Genomic DNA, 22,336 nt, shown 5'->3' on the forward strand with positions numbered 1-22,336 from the left:
ATGACGTCACTCCCGCGCGTGCGCGCGGGAGATTTAAAATCGGCAGGGTCCGGCAGATGCCGGTCCTTCAGCGGTGGATTCCCCCCTGCGCATGCGCCGCCCGCATTGCGGGGGGAATATCTCCTAAACCGTGCAGGTTTAGGAGATATTCTCCTTACCTACAGGTAAGCCTTATTATAGGCTTACCTGTAGGTAAAAGTCCAAATAGTGGGTTTACAACCGCTTTAAAGTAGGAGTTCACCAACACTAAAATCTCGAAATCAAAAGGCATCCACGATCTAAGACTAACTTATCTAGCCCTGTAAAGAAGAAATCGCTATACATACCTTTATTGAAAATAGATTTACAGATGTTAGTGTTAGGGTGAACTTAGGGTAACTTTTACTTTATTGCTAATGTACTATAGAAATCAACCGAAGAAACAAAATAATCAGCATCAATTTTTCATCACTTTCAAAAATAAATCTGTTCTCTGCCACAGGAAGTCGGTTGCTTCATAGCTGCTTCTAACATTACACAATTTGTGACCTTCCTTGTGTTTCATCACTGATCTTATTTGCATATATCAGGTTGTACATGACCTGACAATCGTATATAGGAGTTAAATTGGCACATTCAGCCAGGTAAAAATTAATGAACGTGTAGGAAGAGGAAGTGGGTGGAGGACTTATATTACAAAGACACAAAGAATAAAACACTATTGAGAAAAGTACCTTTTTACGTTCTCACACACCTTAGTATAAGCAAAAAAAACAAACATGTTTGCAATTTAGAGGGAGGTTTAAAGAGCTCAATATGGAACTGAGGAAAAGTGCACAAAAGCTACAAGAAAACAATAAAGAAGTATTCTTTATATAAAAAAAGCAGAACAAAATCAAATGTTTAAAGTAGAACTAAAGGCATTTTGGATAGTAAAAGAGGTTTAACCACTTAAGACCCGGACCATTATGCAGGTTAAGGAACTTGCCCATTTTTGCGATTCGGCACTGCGTCGCTTTAAGTGACAATTGCGCGGTCGTTCAACGTGGCTCCCAAACAAAATTGCCATCCTTTTTTCCCCCCACAAATAGAGCTTTCTTTTGGTGGTATTTGATCACCTCTGCGGCTTTTATTTTATTTTTTTGCGCTATAAACAAAAATAGAGCGAAAATTTTGAAAAAAATTCAATATTTTTTACTTTTTGCTATAATAAATATCCCCAAAAAAGATATAGGCCGATACGTATTCTTCTACCTATTTTTGGTAAAAAAAAATCGCAATAAGCGTTTATCGATTGGTTTGCGCAAAATTTATAGCGTTTACAAAATAGGGGATAGTTTTATGGCATTTTTATAAAAAATTTTTTTTTACTACTAATGGCGGCGATCAGCGATTGTTTTCTTGACTGCGACATTATGGCGGACACATCGGACAATTTTGACACATTTTTGGGAGCATTGTCATTTTCACAGCGAAAAGTGCTATACAAAATGCACTGATTACTGTGAAAATTACAATTGCAGTTTAGGAGCTAACCACTAGGGGGCGCTGAAGGGGTTAAGTGAGACCTCATATGTGTTTTTAACTGTAGGGGGCGGGGCTGGACGTGTGACGTCAGTGATCGTCTTTCCCTATATCAGGGAACAGACGATCACTGACACTGCCACAATGAAGAACAGGGAAGGTGTGTTTACACACACCTCTCCCCGTTCTTCAGCTCCGGTGACCGATCGCGGGACACGGGTCCCGCACACGCGGTCATGGAGCTTCGGACCAGGTCGCGAGTGCGCCGGCTGGGCCTTAAAGAGACATGTACAGGTACGTGCTTGTGCCCATCCGTGCCACTCTGCCGACGTATATCGGCGTGAAGGGGTCCTTAAGTGGTTAACATGGTATTAAACCCAAAGCCCAAAATTGTATTTATTGGAGCTTACTAGGAATGCACCGATATCGCTACCAGCATCAGTACTCGTGAAAATGCTCCCAATAATGAAACCAATGCTTTGCGTAGCGATTTACATCCATACAAAGCGAATGAGTGCAACTCGCACAGCAAAGAATAGACTTAATGGGCACATCACCAGGTGAAAATAAATGAAATAACGTTTAAAAAAGAAAATGAATGCAGCAATCATTAATTACAGGTACTTACAGTACCTGCCGCCGATATTGTATTTCCAGCGCGTTAGGATCGCGGCTGTGCTTCTCGTGCTCGCCGCCCCCAAGAGGAATATCCATAGGAATATATTGGGGGCGGAGAGAGGAAGGGGCGAAAGAGCTCTGCGCTGGCTCCCACGACGGGGGTCGCGGAGGGCGAATATCGCCGATGCCGAGCCGCAGGAATTTACAATATCGCGGTCAGGTACTGTATATAGCACTGTCAATTTACATGACAGTACTTTTTATATACAGTATATTATACATTCATATTAGTCCCTGCCCTCAAGGAAGTAAAACAATTTAATTCCATAACTTACATTTATACATACATATACTATGGCCAATTTTTGATAGAAGCCAATTATACCTACCAGCATGTCTTTGGAGTGTGGGTACCTACCTCTTGCATGGCCCCCTCCAGGAAAGGTCCTCCCCTGGCTTCCTTCATCAAGTGGCTTCCTCCCGCAGGACGGACAGCACAGGATCACCTTCGCAAGGCAGGCCCCAGCCAGACTGCTGGGCCTATGAACCAAGTCACAGCCCCGGGCCAACGTGGTCCCGTAACCAGGATTCAGGACACGCACCTCAGGCCAGGCGGGCCACGAGGCACGTGGGACGACTGACCCCAACCTAATGGCGTCTGTCCCTTAAGTACTCCTCCCCGGCATGCACAGCGAGCAACCACTCCCACTGATTCAATGCCGAGGGGAATACCCAATACACCTTGACCTTGCTGCTGCCACCCTTGGCCTGGGGGTGGTAATGACACCCCCAGGCGAACAATGGTGGATACTCCCAGCACAGTCACGGCTGAAACAGAGGCTAAATTGCCCTTAATCATTCTTGTCTGAGCCAAATAACAGCTCAGACCCCACTAAATTTAAAGCAGCGAATGTTCAACACGAGCAGGGCGTTACACTTGTGTTGCATACACACGGTCACACAAATCTTGTCTGAAATTCCGACGGCCAAGAACGCGGTGACGTACAAGACGTACGACGAGCGGAGATCAATGAAGTTCAATAGGCAGTTTGGCTATTCTGTTTGATTCTGAACATGCATGTTTTTTTGCGTGTCGAAATTGCATACAGACGATCAAAATTTTCCATAGGAATTTTTTCCATCGGAAAAATGGAGAACCTGCTTTCAATCAATTGTTGGCGGAAATTCCGACAGCAAAAGTCAGATGGAGCATAAACACAGTCGGAATTTCCGTCCAAAAACTCACATCGGACTTTTCTTGTTGGAATTCCCAATCAAGTCTTTTGCATGGTTTACCACTGCCACTACCAGTTGAACCTGTCCCCCTTACATTTCATTAATATGAAAGCAGTGCCAAAACTTGAAAACCATGGACAAGGTGTACTTGTACCCATCCCTTTCACGATTGCAAAGCTTACACTTACCACAGAAATAACATAATGCTTTGCATAACCAGAGGTGAGTAATTCAGATGTACTCAATTGTGAAATGATGAAAAGTAGTGGGGGGGGGGGGGGGGCTGGGGAGTTCTGCACACCCAAAAAATTCAATTTAAATCTGTCTACATATATTCTTAATTGCTTTAAGTATGAAGGTACCAAACCACGTAGCTCAAATAAAGAGCTCTGCAATAATGGAATCCTAGTGCTATGTAATTTGACTTCATTTCATCCAAATAAAGGCTTTTTAATCAGAGAGTATGCAAAGCAATGATGACATGCACAAAGGAACAAAAAACACATTGAGATTTCTGAGAACTGTTATCAGATCAGTTAACCACTTAAGCCCCGGACCTTTAGGCAGCTAAATGCCCAGGCCAGGTTTTGCGATTCGGCACTGCGTCGCTTTAACAGACAATTGCGTGGTCGTGCGACGTGGCTCCCAAACAAAATTGGCGTCCTTTTTTCCCCACAAATAGAGCTTTCTTTTGGTGGTATTTGATCACCTCTGCGGTTTTTATTTTTTGCGCTATAAACAAAAATAGAGCAACAATTTTGAAAAAAATTCTATATTTTTTACTTTTTGCTATAATAAATATCCCCCAAAAACATATATAACATTTTTTTTTCCTCAGTTTAGGCCGATACGTATTCTTCTACCTATTTTTGGTAAAAAAAATCACAATAAGCGTTTATCGATTGGTTTGTGCAAAATTTATAGCGTTTACAAAATAGGGGATATTTTTATTGCATTTTTATTAATTTTTTTTTTTTTACTACTAATGGCGGCGATCAGCGATTTTTTTTGGGACTGCGACATTATGGTGGACACTTCGGACAATTTTGACACATTTTTGGGACCATTGTCATTTTCACAGCAAAAAATGCATTTAAATTGCATTCTTTATTGTGAAAATGACAGTTGCAGTTTGGGAGTTAACCACAGGGGGCGCTGTAGGAGTTAGTGTTCACCTAGTGTGTGTTTACAACAGTAGGGGGGTGTGGCTGTAGGTCTGATGTCATCGATTGTGTCTCCCCTATAAAGGGGATGACACGATCGATGCAGCCGCCACAGTGAAGCACGGGGAAGCCGTGTTTACATACGGCTCTCCCTGTTCTTCAGCTCCGGGGACCGATCGCGACTATAAACGAATAGCCGCGCCGTCGTCCCGGATCGCTCCCTGAGGGAATCCGCCCGCCGCACGCAGCGGGGGGGTCCCGATCAGACCCCCGACCCGCGCAAAGGCAAGGACGTATATATACGCCCATCTGCCTGTCCGTGCCATTTTGCGGACGTAAATAGTCGTGCGGCGGGCGTTAAGTGGTTAAAGCAGAACTACACTGTATCTGAGCACCACAAACCAAAAGCGCTATTAAATTCATTTTTAATATTCAAAGCAAACTCCCCCATCCATCCATGTCTCCATGCTTTATTTGAGAAAAACACCCCCTAGCATTTCTTGAGTAAGGGCAGATGATTCCTGTAGCAATTACTTCCTGGAATCCATCTGTCCTTAGCTCAGGCTTGCAGGCAGGAGAGTGTGCTTAGCTGAGTAAAACCCTCCTCCCCACCTGAAAACCCCTGGGATGTATGACATCATTTGCCTCGGCATGGAAATTAAGAAGCAACTAAAGACATGTAAAAAACTGTTTAACCATTTCAGCCCCAGAGGATTTGGCTGCCCAGTAACTGGGCCATTTTTTGCAATTCGGCACTGCGTCTCTGTAACTGACAATTGCGCAGTGCATTGCTGTATGATCATTGGCCAAATCATGCACCTGACCTGCATGCTTTGGCCAATGACAGCGCGCTCCGCTGAGAGAGCCATAATTGGCTAAAGGCAGGGTGTCTTTGGCCAATCATGGCTCAGGGGGCTAAGTCCATGCCCCACACTCTATGAGAAAGAAACTGCCGCTCCAGGTGAGTGCATTAAGCAATCAATGTCCTCTCAGAAGCGTGGGTGCAGGCAATGCAGCTATGACTAAGCGCTGACATTACAGTGAGAAATGCGTCAGCTATATACCCCACTGTCTGCTGTGATTTGTAGTGCTGTTTCCATTTTTACCATTAAAGGCAACCTTTTTAAGGATTTCGTGAAAGTGCGGCTGTCCAATCTTTTCCTTAAGTCTTTGCCCCACACTATATAAGGCTGCTGCTTTCACGGCGGACGTATAGTGTAATAAATGAAAAGAGATTAGGCAGCTTAGTTAATGGCATTTTGCGTAGATTAGATATTCAGTGTAGAATCTATATGCAGTCAGTACAGGCAGTACAGGCTGTGTATTTGAGATATATATATATATATATATATATATATATATATATATATATATATATATATATATATATATATCCTAGTATATAGTATACTAGTATATACTCTTCAGTGTAGAATCTATATTCAGGCAGTGCAGTATATATAATATAGTGTATGGAAGTGGTTAAGGGGAAAAAACGACGTAGGGTCCCCCTAAAAATTCATACCAGGCCCTTCAGGTCTGGTATGGATTTTAAGGCGAACCCCACGCCAATTATTATTTTTTTAACGAGGTGGGGGTCCCCCCCAAAATTCATGCCAGACCCTTCAGGTCTGGTATGAATTTTAAGGGAAACCCCTGTATCAAAATAAAAAAAATGGCGTGGGGGGCCCCCCCAAAATCCATACCAGACCCTTATCTGAGCAAGTGAACTGTACCAGGCCAAATGCCCTCAACTAGGGGAGGGTGCTTTGAGGTCCCCCCAAAGCACCTTGTCCCCATCTTTACATGTATGTGAGCTGACTGATGTTCAGTGCTCTTTATTTGCTTTGGGAACCTGCTGCTAAGTGAAAAGGCTGAGTTCTGACAGTATACTAAAAAAGATAAAAGTGCGGCCTACCTGTTTTTTAGAACATAGGTCTGACCTGAATTTTGTTAGTGGCTTGGACAAGCAGATGCTCTGTTTATTTTATAAAATAGACATATTGTAAAAAGCCCTCCCACATTGAACTGGGTTTGTTCATTGCCTTGCTAAACAAAACTGCAGGACAAACCTGCTTGGACTGTTACTTTCTTGTGCATGGTTTACCACTGCCACTACCAGTTGAACCTGTCCCCCTAACATATCATAATCATGAAAGCCGCGCCAAAACCTGACAACCATGAACACGGTGTACTTGTACCCATCCCTTTCACTATTGCACAGCTTACACTTAGCACAGAAATAGGTGAGTGATTCAGATGTACTCACTTGTGAAATGCTGAAAAGTAGTGGGGGAGGGGAGGTGCTGCACACTCTACAATAATGGTATACTAGTGCTATGTAATTTGACTTCATTTCATCCAAATACGGGCTCTTCCAATCAGAGAGTATACAAAGCAATGATGACATGCACACAGGGGAAAAAAACACATTGAGATTTCTGAGAACCGTAATCAGATCAGTTAAAGCGGAACTACACTGTATCTGAGCACCACAAACCAAAAGCGCTATTGAATTAAAGGGGTTGTAACGGTTTGTTTTTTATTTTCTAAATAGGTCCCTTTAAGCTAGTGCATTGTTGGTTCACTTACCTTTTCCTTCGATTTCCCTTCTAAATGTTTTTCTTCTGAATTTTTCACTTCCTGTTTCTCCTCAGTAAACTTGCCACCATCATCCGAGCGGTGGTTAGTCAGCCAGAACAGCTTACTGAGGAGGAACAGTAAGTGAGAAATTCAGACAACATAAGAAAACATTTAGAAGGGAAATCGAAGGAAAAGGTAAGTGAACCAATAATGCACTTGCTTAAAAGGAACCTATTAAGAAAATAAAGAAAGAACCTTTACAACCCCTTTAATTTTTAATATTCAAAGCAAACTCCCCCATCCATTCATGTCTCCATGCTTTATTTTGCTGAGAACTCACTTAGAAAAACACGCCCTAGCATTTTTTGAGTAAGGGCAGATGATTCCTGGAATCCATCTATCCTTAGCTCAGGCTTGCAGGCAGGAGAGTGCTTAGCTGAGTAGACCGCTCCTCCCTACCTGAAATCCCCTCGGATGTACTGTATGACATCATTTGCCTAGGCATTCAAATTAGGAAGTAACTGAAGAAATATAAAAAACTGTATAAAACAAGTAAATATGATACACTTTCCTATCTATTTAATAATGCTAGCAGCATTGGAATTACAAATAGTCAATGTGGGTTGAGAGAGTAAAGTTTCACTTTAAAATATTTCTGATTGGGTACTGAATCTTAGGGCCAGATTCACAAAAGGGATACGACGGCGTATCTGCTGATACGCCGTCGTATCCCTGTTTCTATCTATGTGGCTGATTCATAGAATCAGTTACGCATAGATAGCCCTTAGATCCGACATGTGTAATTGTTTTACACTGTCGGATCTTAGGATGCAATACCTCGGCCGCCGCTGGGGGGAGTTCTCGTCGTAAACCAGCGTCGGGTATGCAAATTAGCACTTACGGCGATCCACAAAACTTTTTCCCGTCGGAAAGTCGCCGCAAGTGTTAGTTTGCCGTCGCAAAGATAGGGCTGCTTTTACAAAGTGTAAAATTAGTACACCATGTAAAAGTATACCCGTCTTTCCCGCGTCGCTTTCAAATTTTTTTAAAATTTTTTCTTTTTCCCGGCGCAAGTCTTTTTTACCCATCGCGATTCACAAAACCTCTGCGCATCGTAACTTCGCGCAAAGCACGTCGGGAAATTTGCGCCGGGAGCATGCGCAGTACGTCCGGCGTGGGAGCGCGCCTAATTTAAATGGGACTCGCCCCATTTGAATTGGCCCGCCTTGCGCCGGACGGATTTAGGATACACCGCCGCAAATTTCCAGGTAAGTGCTTTGTGGATCGGGCACTAACTTGCAAAATTTGCAGCGGTGTAACTTAAATCGTTTAACCACTTGCCGCCCGCCAATGGCAGATTGACGGCGGCAAAGTGGTTGTAGAATCCTGACCGGACGTCATATGACGTCCTCAGGATTCTAAGCCGCTGCGCGCCCCCGGGGGCGCGCATCGCGGCGATCGTTGTTGCGGGGTGTCAGTCTGACACCCCGCAACACCGATCTCGGTAAAGAGTCTCTCACGGAGACTCTTTACCACGTGATCAGCCGTGTCGAATCACGGCTGATCACGATGTAAACAGGAAGAGCCGTTGACGGCTCTTCCTCACTCGTGTCTGACAGACGCGAGTAGAGGAGAGCCGAACGGCTGCTCTCCTGACAGGGGGGGTTCGCGCTGATTGTTTATCAGCGCAGCCCCCCCTCGGATCGCCACATGGACCACCAGGGAAGCCCACCCTGGACCACCAGGGAAGGGCAGATCCCAAAAAAAACCCGCAAAAAATAAATAAAAAAAGGCTGTAAAAAAAAAAAAAAAGGGCTGATCATCAAAAAAAAGGCTAGAAAAAAAAAAAAAGGCTGTAAAAAAAAAAAAGCATTAAAAAAAAAATGATGCCAATCAGTGCCCACAAATGGGCACTGACTGGCAACATAGGTTAATCAGTGCCGCCCCAGTGTCCATCAGTGCCACGCTACAGTGTCCATCAGTGCCACCCCACAGTGCCCATCCATGCCCAGTGCCCACCTATCAGTGCCCATCTGTGCCACCCATAAGTAGCCATCAGTGCCACCCATAAGTGCCGCCCATGAGTGCCCATCTGTGCCGCCTATGAGTGCCCAGTGCCGCCTGTGTGTGCCCATCAGTGCCGCCTATGTGTGCCCATCAGTGCCGCCTATGTGTGCCCATCAGTGCCGCCTATGTGTGCCCATCAGTGCCGCCTATGTGTGCCCATCAGTGCCGCATACAAGCGCCGCCAATCAGTGCCACCTCTTTTTTTAGTTGTTGCGCAAAAAAAAAAAAAACGCAGAGGTGATCAAATACCACCAAAAGAAAGCTCTATTTGTGGGAAAAAAAGGACGCCAATTTTGTTTGGGTACAGTGTAGCATGACCGCGCAATTGCCATTCAAAGTGCGACAGTGCTGAAAGCTGAAAATTGGCTTGGGCAGGAAGGTGTATACGTGCCCTGTATGGAAGTGGTTAAGTTACGTTGCGCCCGGGCTACGTGAATCTGGCCCTTAATTATTCCCATTGCTCTTCATATTATTATTTTTTTTCATTCTTGTTTAAGAATTTATTAAAGACAGATGATTCCTTTCTATAATAGATTTCAAAGCATGACATCCACTGACAGAGCTCATAGATAAACAGTACAGTTCATCCTCTGGTGTACAGGGGCAGGTCAGTCTTTCTTTTCTTTGGAAACTAGCATGCATTTTTCTTTTTTTCTTTTTTTTTTTTTTTTTTTTTTTAACCACCTCAGCTTATTACCAATATACTAGAGACCCGCTCATGATCCGATGCTTCTTACGTCTCTATATTGCGGTTTGCATCATGTGTGGTATATACTCTGTTCACTATCTTTCTCTTTTTTTTTTTTTTGTATATATATATATATATATATTTTAATATTTGCACCCCCCCTCCCTCCCCTCATGGCTCCCAGGGGTCTCCTGCCCGTCCTATGAATAAGATAAAAAAAAACACAAAAAAAAAAAAAAAAAGAAAACAACAATAAGTGAAGTATTAAGTAAGGAGGTTAGGAAGAAGACTTATCCTCTTCTGTTCGGCTAAGGGTAAGGTAGGGAAATGGAGAAGAATAGGTCAGATGTAGATAGGAGAGATGCGGGGAGGGAGAGAAATATATATGTCTCGTATTAAAATGAGAGAGGAAGCAGAGAATTGGCGAAATCCCCGCTTAGTCAGACCCTTACTCTCTCCGCATAGCTCCATGTTTTTTTATATTCCTTCCATTTTCCCCATTTCTCCCTGTATTCGCTATTCTTCTCCAGATAGCCATCCCTTAGCTCCTCTAGTCTATGTGTTTCCTCCACCGCGTCTATCCAACTCCAGATATGTGGGCTTTCCGTCTCCTGCCACTTCTTAGGGATAAGTCTCTTGGCAGCGTTTAAAAGGTGGGGGAGTAGGGACTGCTTGTATTTTTTTACGCCTTCTTGGCTGCAATGAAAGAGGACAGCCCATGGGTCTTTCTTGATCTCCTCTCCCGTGATAATCTTTATTTGGCTCAATATTATGTCCCAATACGTTTGGATTTTAGGGCAATGCCACCATATATGGGCCATCGTACCTCTTTCTTGGCAGCCCCTCCAGCAGTCTGCAGTATAACCTACTTTAAATTTGTTTACTTTGTCAGGGGTAATGTACCATCCAGAGAGGCACTTATAATTTACTTCAGCTGTTCGTGTATCTATCGCAGAAGTGTGAGTTAATTGAGTAATCCTTGAAACAGTGTTAGTCCCCCTCGTAACCCCTAACTCTCTTTCCCATTTGTCTATAAAAGGTGCTTCGCCCCGGGTTCCCAATTTAACCAATAACCCGTACAATTTAGTGATTGTGCCCCTAGAATTTGTAGATTTACAAATTTTCTCAAGTGAAGTCAGCTCCGCCTCTGTCCGTAGTGGGCGGGGGAGGTGCCGCACAAAGTGAGTCAACTGGAGATAATGCCACCTATCCAGATTCCAATAATCCGTTTTGGCTTTCAAATCTCCATAGGTCATTATCTCTCCATTTTTTATAATATCACCCAGGTGCACTGTGTCTCTCCTAATCCAGTTCCCTCCTATTTTTTTTTCCCCAGGTGGGAAATAAGAGTTTTCTTTTAGATTCATTAATGGGGAATTAAATTTCCCTTCTAATTGTGCCTGCGTCCTATCCCACATTCTTAAAGTGTCTCGTGTTATATCGTGTGTTTTGTGGTCTAGTGCTCTATGTTGTGCAGGAATCCAAATAATATTATTCAGATAATTGTTTGTTAGCGCCTTCTCTATTTGTACCCACCTTTTGTCTATCCTATCCCTGGCCCACTCTACCGCCCGCGATAGGACCGCCGCCTTGTAATAACTTTTAATGTCCGGGACTGCCAGGCCGCCAAGTGGCTTGCCCTGTTTTATTATGGAGAGGGATAGTCTATGCTTTTTATTTTTCCAAACATAATTTAGTAGCAGGGTGTTAAGGATCCTCAAAAATTGCTGGGGAAGAGCGATTGGGAGTAGTAAGAATTTGTAGAGAATCTTGGGGACTACCACCATCTTTAACATATTTATGCGTCCAAACCATGATATGGGTTTATTTATCGTTTTTTTTAATTCAGTCTTGATCTCATTTAATAAGGGAATATAATTTATTTTGTACATCTTCTGTATTGTATTGGCAAGTTTTATTCCTAGGTACTTGAGTTCTTTGGTCCAGGGGAACGCGCATACTTCCTTAACCAAATTTACCTCTCTTTTGTTTAAATTAATATTCAAGATCTCTGATTTGGTTACGTTAATTTTGAAGTTGGAGATAGCGCCGTATTGTTGCAACACTCTAGAAAGCTTGGGGATAGATTTAACTGGGTTGGTTACATAAAATAATATATCGTCGGCAAAGGCCGATAGTTTGTGTTCCTCCCCTTCCACTCTCACTCCGTTGATGTCCGGATCGTTGCGAATGGTAGCCAGCAACGGCTCTAGGGATAGGATAAAGAGGAGGGGGGATAATGGACACCCCTGCCTCGTCCCGTTTTTCATCTCAAAAGGTTCCGATAAAGAGCCATTGATTTTTATTTGTGCGGTAGGGTGATGATATAATGTTTTAATCCAGCTAGACATCCTGCTTCCTAATCCCATCACAGTAAGGGTTTCCATCATGAGCCCCCAGTCTACCCTGTCGAATGCTTTTTCGGCATCGACTGACAGGAATAGACCTGGGGGCTCATTCTGCCTTATGATCTGAAGTAACAGGATTGCCCTTAGGCTGTTATCTTTGCCCTCTCTGTTGGGGACAAAACCTACCTGGTCGGGGTGCACCAATAAGTGCATAACCCCTTTCAGGCGGCCCGCCAGAATTTTTGCAAAGAGTTTAATATCTGTATTTAACAGAGAAATGGGTCTGTATCCCGAACAGAGAGAGCTATCCTTGCCTTCCTTCAATATTATTGCGACCACTGCCGCTGTAGCTCCCCTGCTAGTTTCAAATTCCGACCCCATTCCGTTAAAATATTTACACAACCTCGGTATCAGAATGTTACTGAATCTCTTGTAATAAAAGGTGGAAAACCCATCCGGCCCCGGACTCTTACCACCAGTAGTGGAATTTATGGCCCTTTTTATTTCTTCCTCGGTTATAGGGCGGTCGATGGTAAGGCTTTCCATCTCCTCTAATCTAGGAAGTCTGGCTGTCTCCTTTGTATAGCTAATGTGATTTTCATAGAGACAGGGGCATGGTCTGATACAGTCATAATTCCGATTTCTGTCTCCACGATAGAGTCAATCAGCCTGTGGTCCGCCAGGATGTAGTCGATCCTGGAGTACGTCCCGTGGGGGGGGGAGAAAAACGTGTAATTATGTTCATTTGGATGGTTAATCCGCCAAACATCCACTAGTTGACATTCCTGAAGCTTATGTTTAATTCTCTGTAAATGCACATTCTTTGTCTCCCTCCCACGGAACGTACTATCATCTGTTGGGTTCAAAACAAAATTTAAATCACCCATCAGGATTATAAAACCCTCGGCGAAGTTGTTCAATTTTCCCAGGATTTTGTTTAAATATTGAGTTGGGCGTACGTTTGGGGCATATATGTTAGCTAATGTGTACATAATATTGTCAATCCTTATTTTAAGAAACAGGAATCTCCCTTCTGGGTCAGTCATCCTTGCCTCCAGGGTAAACCCAAACCCTCTTATGAACCCAATTGCCACTCCCCTTGCGCGTTTTGAGATGGAGTCGCCGTAGAACCAAATAGGGTATGCCGGGGAGTAGAGCTTGACGTTAGCATCCAAGGTCAAGTGGGATTCCTGGATAAAAACTACATCCGCTCTAAGTTGTTCGATCTCTGCTAAGATCTTTAATCTTTTACCTACTGAGTTTAGGCCCTTTACATTATAGGATAAAAATTTTACTTCTGTCATTTCCAATAACTAAATCACCTCCTTGGACACAAAGGACTTTTCAGGCAGATCCCTGGGAGCCATGATCCCCTTCCCACCCCCCTCTCCTTCCCTCCCCCCCTTCCCACATCCCCCCCCCCACCACCCACGTCCCCTCCCCCCACCTAGGCCTAACCATCGCCTCTGAACCGTAGGGATCCTCGATCTCCCCTACCCGTCGGTTCTCGTGGATGAGGTGGGGCCTCACAAACGTCCCGCCCTCCCATTTTCCCCCTCGGGATATTCTTCTGGGGGTTGATCTTGCATGGGTAGGGTACGGACCTGGCCTCCTTGCTCCCCTTCCCAGTCCCCCCCCTCCCTCCCCCTTACCCCCCCATCCCCCCTAATCATCCTAGCTCAACCCTCGTCAAACCACTTGAGGAGGCGGTCTGTGTCAAGTGACTATTCAACCCAACCTGGGATCTCCAACACGGGCATGTCCAATTTGCGACAGAACCCTACCAAGTCCTCAGGGAATATCAACTTTGCCGAGATCCCCTCTTTGTGACCAATCAGACATGCCGGGAAACCCCATTGATACTTGATATTAAGCTGGCGCATCTGTTCCAGGAGAGGTTTGAGGGACCTTCTCCTGGCCAGAGTCTCCCAGGCCAAGTCCGTGAAAATCTGAATATCAGTCCCGTCATAAGATAGGGGGGCCTTTCTCCTCAGTTTTGTCCAGATCTCATCTTTGTCTTCAAAATATCTGAACCTCACAATAATGTCCCTGGGCCATCTGCCTCCTCCCTCTCTCATCTTTCCTACACGATGTACACGTTCAATTTTAAGGGGGCCCTCCGTGCCATTATCTAAGAGGGGGAGAAATAGGTCGTTAAGAATTTTTCTCAGGTCTTCCCCTTTCTCCTCCTTGATAGATCGCACCCTTAAATTTTGTCTTCTGTTACGGTTCTCTTGGTCCTCTAATCGGTATTGCAACCACCTCTGGTTTTGTTTCATCGTCTGATGTTGAATTTTTAGTTCGTTTAATTCTAAGTCCTGTTTTTCCATTTTTTTTTCCGCTTCCTCAACCCGTTCCAACATATGAGATAAATCCTTTCTTAATGCGCTAATTTCTTCTCTTATCGCAGTTTCCACTCTCCTTAACATCCCATCCAATTCCCCCTTTGTGGGGATATGAGTGTCCAGTCTGGAGTCGTCCATTTGACTAACCTCATGTTCACTTTCTATTGAGGTGTCCGTAATTGGGGTAACTGCCCCCCCTACACCCTTTTTGGTTGTACCTGTTTTTTCTGCTTTTTTTGACAGGCCTGGGCTCTTGGAACTCCCCTCAGAGGTCATATAGTGTCTGATCGTACTGGTGGGGGGATTATCTTTGGGGATTTTAGGGGCGGCCCCCCTTGTAGATTTATTCATGTTATATTTCTTTGTCCCTCTGATACGTTTCCCCAGTTTAAACAGCAGATGGTCGCCTCCCCGCCCCCCGTTTTTTTTTTTTTTTTTAGGCGGTGGTTTTTATTTATTTAAGAAGGGAGGGTAGTACCAAGCAGCCTTAGCTTCACCTTCTGGAGATTTTACACTGATGTTCTAGGGGGTCAAGGGGTCGTCTCCCGTTGCTCAAGCTATGGGCAAGGGAGATCCCCACGCACTATTTTGGGGATGTTTTACCCCCCACTGGACCAATATAACAAACCAAACAATGCTCATACAGTGGACAAACGGTCAAATGGTGGGGATGGGAAGGAGAGACAAAAAGCAGGAAAAATAAATAAATTAGTAAATAAATGACTCCAATATTTCCGCCCGTGCTTCAGGTCCAGCCCACTGTGGTTTGACGATGTTTAGCGCCAAGGAAGATACAATGTCTCTAGGCAGCCGGAACCCTTTCAACCGCGCCCCCTTACCAGTATCCTCAATATTTATGGGATATTTTTGGGATACGGATTCACCGTCCGTGGGTATTTAATTCATTTGATGCATTCGGAAAAACTGTATAATGGTTGCGGGTTGTATCTTAATGGAGACTAGGCGGCTAGATGTCCCAAGGTGTTTAAAACAGTATTGCACAGGTTAGTTCAAACTGAGACCATGGTTAGTTTCACTAGCTAAGTTGCATCTATTACATATGGAGTGAGCCTTACAGTGCAGTGGTATGCTTGATTATCTTACCACATCCTTCTGCTGTCAGGACACGATCCCGGGTTCAACACACAGATTCACCACCCTAGTCCCATATCATTTTAAAGCGGTTGTAAACCCTCCTATCTTTTTCAGCCAAGGAAGCTGCCATCTTGGCCTTTGTTCAAACTTCAACTGCCATGAAGCTGCACATGTGATCAGTTATGACACCAGCCATTGGATGGTTTGACAGTTTGGTTGAGAGCACAACCAATGTGCAGTTAGCATTCCCGGCATGCCGGGAATGTTAACAGTTTTTTTAAGTGTTACATCGATGGGTTTACAACCGCTTTAATGAGAGAGGAACAAACAAAGGGTTGATATTACCTGGTAGGCGATTTTTTTTTTTTTTCCCTGTTCCACAGCTTGGGGGTAAGAATAGCAGATATCACGGCAGGCAGAGGGTGTGGGGGGCGGCTGCTATGTGTACCAGCCGATGGAGGCGTCCGTGCCTTCCTCTGCACTGTATCGTGCCTACCTTCTCCTCGGGGGGGCAGGGGTTTGGGGGAGGCTGGTTTCCTGGAGAGCAGCGTGGAGCGGTGTGTCAGGCGTCCAGCGTGCTCGGCCTCTAACAGCTCCGCAGACTCCCGCTCTGCATCATAGCTGCTGCCGCTGGGACGCCGTCGGATCTTCCTCCTTCCGTCTCCCGCGCTCAGCTCAGGTCCGTAGCATGGGGAGCCCCTCCCTCAGACGTGCGTGCTTCACGTGCACCACGTCATCTCCCGGAAGCTGAGCATGCATTTTTCAATCGACTTAAGTTCATCAAAATTCCAAACATGTGGTTTATACTTAGAATAATATTAAGAATGTGCATTTTGTTCAGCATTTTACTGTTCCTAGGGCTAAATTGCCTATGCATGAATTGCTTCGTCACAATCTAGGATTAGCCTTGCAATTCTGTCAGGCTGGAACCGACCATTCATTCTGGGAAGAGATGATCCAGAGCAACAGGAGCTTATAGCCTTTGAAAGCTTTTCCAATATGCAGTGAATGAGGCGCTGAAGTAGTGGTCTGATTTACTGCATAGTATTGGTAAAGTGGTATTAAAGGTTTGGCTTTTTTTTTTAACAAACCTGCTCTGTGTAATGGTTTTGTACAACGCAGTCCCGATCCTCTTCTTCTCGGCTCCTGGCTCCTCCCTCTTGACCAGTGACCCCAATAGCAATCCTCTTTCTCTGGGGCACTGGTGCATGCTCGCTCCTGAGCGCTGCTCTATGCATCCATAAGACACATAGAGCCGCGGCTCAGCCCCGCCCCCGCTCTCTCCTCATTGGCTCACTGGCTGTGATTGACAGCAGCCAATTAGGAGATGGAATCCCAGGACAGCCGTGACTCTTGTGCACATCACTGGATCAAGAGGGAGCTCAGGGAAGTATTAGGAGGGGGGCAGCACACAGAAGTTTTTTTTAACTTTATGCATTCAGCCTTTACAACCACTTTAAGGGACCACTATTGTGAAATATATTGTGTTTTTATAACTGTATATAGTTAAGAGCTGTCAGAAGGATCAAGTGCATGGCCATACCTGAAGATCAGCAGTTGCTAAAGAGAAGTTGCTAATTGTTCGTTAGTTTCAGTGACCTATGACCTGATCTGTGTTCTGCTATTATGTGTTCAACCGGGCTTGCCTCCTGACTTTGTGATAACCCGATCACCTGCTACTACAGGCTTACATCCTGACTTCTCCTTCTGTGCCTTTTGCTGCCCATCTGGCATTGGCCTTTGTCTTGACTCTGACTTTACTACGGCTTGCTGAGTCTGTTGCCTGGCTGTTGCTGACCTCTGCTTGCCTTGACTACTTCTCTGATGTCTGCACCTGTGGGCTCCAGTGCCAACCTGCATTCCAGCTTCTTGTGGTAGTTCCTGCCTACAACTGTATGCATGGAAGTTAACTGTTTTTCATAGAAAATGTGCCTATAGCATTTGTGTGAGTATTATTGACTAGGGATGAGCCGAACACCCCCCTGTTCGGTTTGCACCAGAACTTGCGAACACACCAAATGTTCGTGTGAACTTTAGAACCCTATTAAAGTCTATGGGACTCGAACGTTTAAAATCTAAAAGTGCTAATTTTAAAGACTAATATGCAAGTTATTGTCCTAAAAAGTGTTTGGGGACCTGGGCCCTGTCCCAGGGGACATGTATCAATGCAATTTTTTTTTTAAAAACGGCTGTTTTTTCGGGAGCAGTGAATTTAATAATGCTAAAAGTGAAACAATAAAAGTGAAATATTTCTTTAAATTTCGTACCTAGGGGGGGTGTAAAGTCAGCATGTGAAATAGCCCATGTTTCCAGTACTTAGAACTGTCTCTGCACAAAGTGTCATTTCTGAAAGAAAAAAATACATTTAAAACTGACTTGCGGCTATAATGAATTGTCGGCTCTGGCAATTCAGAGCGAAATTCATTCATAAAAAAAAAATAGCGTGGGGGTCCCCCCAAATTCAATTACCAGGCCCTTCAGGTCTGGAATGGATATTAAGGGGAACCCCACCGTCAATTTAAAAAAAAATTACGTGGGGTTCCCCCCAAATATCCATTCCAGACCCTTCAGGTCTGGTGTGGATTTTAAGGGGAACTCCACCCCAAATTTAAAAAAAAATGGCGTGGAGCCCCCCCAAAAATCCACACCAGACCCCTTATCCGAGCAAATTAACCTGGCCGGCCGCAGAAAAGAGGGGGGGACAGAGTGCGGCCCCCCCTCTCCTGAACCGTACCAGGCCACATGCCCTCAACATGGGGAGGATGTCCCCATGTTGATGGGGACAAGGGCCTCATCCCCACAACCCTTGCCCAGTGGTTGTGGGGGTCTGTGGGCGGGGGGCTTATCAGAATCTGGAAGACCCCTTTAACAAAGGGGACCCCCAGATTCTGCCCCCCCTAGAGGATTTGGTAATGGGGTACATTGTACCCCTACCATTTCACGAAGGAAGTGTAAATAGTTGGAAAAAACACACACACACCGTAGAAAAAAGTCCTTTATTAATAAAAAAAAAAAAATAATAATCCAGCGGTGGTAATCCACTCTCGGTCCGGCTTCCTGCTCCAACGTTGTCTGTATCCAGCGACGGGTGATCTCCTCTCCGGTCCAGCGTTGAGAATCGGATTGTCACTTGCCACGTCACCTGCCACACGGTGCGGATCGTCACTTGCCACGTCACCTGTCACACGTTGTGGATTGTTACTTGCCATGTTGCCTGTCAGCAGATGCGGATTGTCACTTGCCACGTCACCTGCCACACGTTGTAGATTGTCACTTGCCACGTCACCTGCCACACAATGCGGATTGTCACTTGCCATGTCGCCTGCCACCAGATGCGGATTGTCACCTGCTGTGTCACTTTCCTTCTAAGGTGGTCTCCTGCTGTATCCCAAAGTCAGGCAGCAGAGAGATAATGTAATCTCTCTGCTGCCCACAGCTGCCTGCACAGTGAGGGTGGAACTGCAGGGATGCAGGGCGGGTGCCGGGCGGTGGGAGATGATGTCATCTCTCTGCTTCCCTGCCTGCCTGCTCCCTGACTGGCCAGCAGCCAGCTCAAACTCTGACCCACTCAGCTGCTCGCCAGCTCAAACACCCGCCCACTCACCCACCTAGCCGCCCGCAGAAAAACAGTCGCAATGTCACCCGCGGAACTGCCGCGCTGTCACCAGCGGAACTGCCCGCTGTCACCCATGGAACCGCCGTGCTGTCACCCGCAGAACCGTTCGTGGAGCCACCCGCGGAACCGCCTGTGGAGCCACCCACGCTGCCTGTCACCCGTTCTCTTACCCGCGTTTCTCGGAGGGGGCAATTGCCCCGTTGCCCCCCTCGAAACCGCCCCTGGTTGGGGGGCTGAGAATCATCAAGCAACTTGTGGACTGCTGGCTTTAAATAGGCAACGGGGCACAAAAGCATGACAGATCTTGGCGCCCAATGGCACACAGGTATGCGCTATTATACGCCATAGCCTGCAGCAATGTGTGGCTGTGCGTGAATTCACACAAACACGCACCCAAGTACCTGTACACAACGTCTGCGTGCATTTCTGCACACATTACCGTGGCCATGTTGCATGTTGGCAGATGTGCCAGTTCTTCCAAGATTCATCCTCTGACAATTTCCTACATTTTAGTCGACTAATGGGTTTAGCGTAATGGGTTTAGTTAAATTGTAATACATTATTTAAGCATTTCTGTAGAATTTCAAAACTCATTATATACTGTACTCCTGGAGTAAAAAAATCGAAAAACACGTTATATATATATATATTTTTTGCCAAGTTTTGATTTCATTTTAGTAATTTGTCTTTTACCTAAAATGCCATTTTAGTTTTAGTCATATTTTAGTCACATGAATTGTTTTTGTTTTAGTCGTATCTAGTGTTAATTTTGCCAATGAAATTTAAGCGGAAGTAAACCCATCCATAAAACAGTTTCATTTCTGGCATGTGCCGAAAATGTAACACTCCCATTGGTTGTGCTCTCAACCAAACTGTCAAACCATCCAATGGCTGGTGTCAAAACTGATCACATGTGCAGCATCATGGCAGTTGTAGATTAAACAGGCAAAGATGGCAGCTTCCTTGGCTGAAAACGATAAGGGGGGGGGGGGGTAATTACACTTTAACACTGGTTACAGCATTTTGTCAAGATCACAAACAAAGCCAGGCATCACCTATTCCAAGGCCTTACTATGGGCAGGAATAGGCAGATCCATGACATGATGTCAATATACAGGCCAGGATGACCTGGGGGCAACCCAATGAGAATCTTGGCAGCAGGTACGAGTGCTGGGAAGAAACAAAATGTTTAAGGACTTTTGGCAAACAATGGCAGACATTTACAATGAAATCAAACCTCACAGATAAACATTTCTGAATAATACTGAATAATACTTTAATACTGTCACCCTCCCGTTTCCAGTAATATCAGCACTTATTGCAGACAAACAGGAACCCTCTGGAGAAGAAGTCTGTGGTCAGAGGTCATAATGTTCCCATAAAAGAATTGCTATTTGTTAGACATCCCTGTGGAATTCTCTTTATTTTTCTTGCCAAGAAGATCCAGAAAGGAAATCGGATTCGTTTAGGCTGTGAAAGTTTCATGGCTTCACAACATTAGAAAGGATACTTCAGATATACAATCTGTAGACAAATCATATTTTTTATTGTAATTTGTAATTTCATATTCTCTATTTACACAATACATCACAATGTCATTCGTTATACAGTATATATAATCATTACAGCACTCAGTGTATATAAAATGTATTAAGCAAGACCATTTATGTTGTATTGTTCTTTTTTCCCAAATATCTGTGTTCAAAGTGTTATATGCAAAGGCAAAGTGTGAAGCATAGATTTAAAAAAGTAAACTGCCCTGCCTACCAAAGGATATATAAATATGTAGCGCTACCCCCGAAGGAGCCGCTGGTTGATTTGGGACCGGCCTACCAAATTACCCTGGCAATGTCTAAGGGTGTAACTGTGAGAATAGCAACAGTGAGTGGAGGTCCAGGCCAAACTCGGCCAACATCAACACAAATTTGGGAAGGTCAAGGTTGATGAAGGAAGAAACAAGAACCATGCGGTATCAGGCCTGGATATAGAACGAAGCAATCAACACTGCTCTGTATAGAACCAACTTTGCTACACGTCGCCACTCTGCTTGGAGTGGGTAAAGTGCCCCCGGACAGATCCCTATGATAGGCCTGGCAGCCGGAGTGTCACTCTGCATAATACTGGGTGGAACAGGCCTCTCTAGGGCCCCTGCCACGGGCCAATTTCAATAGAGGACTTGGGTAAATAAGGAAAAGAGAATCCTCCCAGTAGACTTTTCTATAAAGGGTCCCCGGATGACAGCAAGCATACCTGTCAGTGGTCCGGATACCCGATCCCAGACTGGGATTCTGTCAAAAGGCCTTGGAACCCAGTGGAACACTGGGGTCCCTTCTCTCATCAGGATGAGGTTCGATGCAGAGTTCAGCTTTGACCAGGTGGGCCGCACCGTCCGGGTCCATGGATGCGCGTGCCCTGAAGGTGGGTACCGCACCTGGAACGGGGACCCCGCGAAGACTTCCTAACACATGACCCCTGTCCCAGATATACCCTCCCCCAGCATGCCTCGCAAGGGAAAAACTCCTCCAATTGTCGTTGTATGTCTATAAAATCTTTAATAAACAGAAATTTTCAAAAAAAACCTCCTCCAATTGGCTGCTGGGGAAGAATCGCTCCGCCAGAACCCCTCTGGCGCCAACTGCCGGCCAGAGGTGACATTGCACCTCCTGAACACAGACTGACCCAGTGGACTTTCTGGAACGACAGGAGTCCCAAATTTAAGCAAACACCGAATGGGAGCAAGGTAACTCTCTCATTCCTCACTAACTTTAGGCGTAGTGCCCATGCTGAAAGCAAGGGGGCGCTACAAATATGTTTCAGTGCTAATGCAATCTGGGGAACTCTGCCGGAAAGCGCTGTGACCTCACTCTATTAAAGCCGAGGTCCACACAAAAAGTGAACCTCCGCTTTTCGGAACCCCCCCCCCCCCCTCCGGTGTCACGTTTGGCACCTTTCAGGGGGAGGGGGGGTGCAGATACCTATAGAATACAGGTATTTTCACCCACTTCCAGGAATAGACTCCCGCGGGAGTCATGACCCTTCCCCACTGTTTTCTGGGAAACACACTGGTCCCAGTA

This window comes from Rana temporaria, chromosome 8 (assembly GCF_905171775.1).
Source record: "Rana temporaria chromosome 8, aRanTem1.1, whole genome shotgun sequence".
Classification (NCBI taxonomy): Eukaryota; Metazoa; Chordata; class Amphibia; order Anura; family Ranidae; genus Rana; species Rana temporaria.